Source organism: Apteryx mantelli, chromosome 4, assembly GCF_036417845.1.
Source record: "Apteryx mantelli isolate bAptMan1 chromosome 4, bAptMan1.hap1, whole genome shotgun sequence".
Taxonomy (NCBI): Eukaryota; Metazoa; Chordata; class Aves; order Apterygiformes; family Apterygidae; genus Apteryx; species Apteryx mantelli.
In genome coordinates, this window is record NC_089981.1 from 13,373,896 (window position 1) to 13,376,436 (window position 2,541).

Below are 2,541 nucleotides of genomic sequence, written 5' to 3' on the forward strand. Positions count from 1 at the left end.
TTAGTTAGATTAGCTTCATTAAGCTAAGTTAACCCTTGAAAGGATCACGCAGAGTGTATCAAAAATCACACTAGGTATAATCAGTACAATGCTGGGAGGACAGAAGATCTCACAAGAGTCTTTCATTCTTCCTTCCTCTGATAGAAACAATGCTGAGATTTAGAACAATGTGAAATACTCCATTAAGTCATATGTGCAGTTTTTTTTCTCCATGATAGAAAACCTTCCCAGAACTCATTTTTCCACCTGTGACATTTCATATTTACGTTTCAAAATGTCTATACACAAGAGAGTTCTTTTCTCTGCATGTGGGTACATTTCCCTTCTAAACAAGAATTCAAAGATCATGTGTACTTATAAAGCCAATCATCATTCTGAGCAATATTTCCAGGTATTCTTAAAGACACCCATTTTACAAAGATTGCTGTCAGGGACTTTGTCTCCCCTGAGGGCAAACATACTGCATTATCTGCCTTGTAGTGCCCAAGGTGAACACTCTGGCCTTGTCCTTAGTGCATGGAAGGCTACCAGCCATGGAGCCAGTCTTTCAAAATCCTGGAGCACCAGGATTAAGGAACATATCACAGAGTGCACCTATCTCCGTGCCACCAAAGCCATGGCAGAAGCTTTGTACTGTGGAGAATTAAATAGCCGTTAAAAAAAAAATACATGACAGAAACTAAACGCTTCATAAGCTTAATACCAATGCTATATCTTTCTTGGTTTGTATCCACTTCTGATATAGAACTCATTATTAATAATGAAAAAAATGCTGATGAACCATGTGTCTGTCTTTGTTTTCCCAGGTGTATAAGCTGTATATTGCATATTGCCACCCAACTGATCAACATGGAGAACGTAAGCAGTGTGAAGGAATTCATTCTTCTGGGCCTTTCAAAGAACCAAGGGGTGCAGAAAATATGTTTTGTGGTGTTTTTGTTCTTCTATATTGTTACTGTGGCAGGAAATCTGCTCATCGTTGTCACTGTAGTTAGCAGTCAGAGTCTGAACTCCCCCATGTATTTCTTTCTCTGCCACCTGTCCATTGCAGATATTTGCTTCTCTTCTGTCACAGCTCCCAAAATGATTGCTGACTTCCTTGTTGAGAAGAAAACCATTTCCTTTGTGGGCTGCATGGCACAGGGTTACATTTCTTTGCCTGCGCTGAGGTCTTCATCCTCACAGCGATGGCCTATGATCGCTACTTTGCCATATGCAGACCCCTGCACTACACCACCCTCATGACCAGGCGTGTGTGTGGCTGGATGGTGATGGGTTCATGGGTGGGGGGCTTTGTGCACTCCCTGGTGCAGACCCTCATAACCGTTAGGCTCCCTTTTTGCGGCCCCAACAAAATTGACCACTACCTCTGTGATGTCCATCCCCTACTACAACTGGCCTGTACCGACACCTATGTTGCGGGCATCATTGTCGTTGCCAATAGTGGAATGATTTCTGTGGTCACTTTCTTCATCCTGGTCACGTCCTGCATTGTCATTTTGTTATCCTTGAAAAGGCGAACATCCGAAGGGAGGAACAAAGCCCTCTCCACCTGTGGGTCCCACATTACTGTGGTGATTCTCTTCTTTGGGCCATCCACATTCACCTACATACGCCCATCCAGCAATCTCTCGGAGGACAAGAAGGTAGCTCTGTTTTACAGTATTATCACGCCCATGCTGAACCCACTCATCTACACGCTGAGAAATGAGGAGATGAAAAGTGCCATAAGAAAACTGTGGAATAGAAAAGTCTGGAGTGAAAAGGGTGAGGTGTAGAACTGTGGTAACATTTTCTCAGGAGCTGAGAAAATCAAGTCTCTCTCACTATAATTCCATTTTGGAAAGTTTACTGAAAGCTCCCTTTTGAAGAAAAGCTTGGTTTTAGCTGTTGCAGTAATTAGGAAGACGCTGAAAGTTCATGTTTTGATTGGAATGGCATTGCAAACTCTGTGACTAGCAGGGATTCCCTTTATGTTCTCTTTTTGAATAGCACAGGCCCAGGACTGGGGCTTCCAAGCACTGCTGAGACACCAGCAAATAAAGAAATGAATGCTATCAAAAATATTAAAATGTGTTCCAGGCAGAGCATCCCATTAGTCTGAGCTCTCCCAGGTGTAAACTTTCTGTCAGACAAACTCCATCTACTCTGCAGTCTGCTCTGCTAGGAAACGATGGCCCAAGGTGTCTGCAAGACCTGCAAGGTCCCCTGCTGCTGGAAGCAATTGTACCAAAGGCTTCCTTCCCCTTTACTTTGGAGTAAATGCCTTCTTTGGAGTACTGCATTGTCATATGCTGAATCCATGGGTTAGCAATTAAACTGCTGATATTAGATGCTGGTTGGGTCATTTGCTGATGCAGATGATATGAGGAGAAGCTTCTCCCCTTCCCGTTCCAGTGCAGCAACTCTCTGCCTTTCTGCAGTAGTTCACCTGTCACTAAGGCCCTCCTTCCTAGCCATCCCCTCTGCCCTTCATCTCGGCCTCAGATTTTGCATTTTACTGTTTAGACTAATAGAGAATCAAAGATCCAAGTGAAAGAT

At 43.5% G+C, this 2,541-nt stretch overlaps 1 pseudogene; it reads left to right on the forward strand.

The window, feature by feature from the left end:
* The first annotated feature begins 849 nt into the window (after positions 1-849).
* On the forward strand, positions 850-1,745 carry LOC136992038 (olfactory receptor 4S2-like; annotated as a pseudogene).
* The last annotated feature ends 796 nt before the right edge of the window (positions 1,746-2,541 follow it).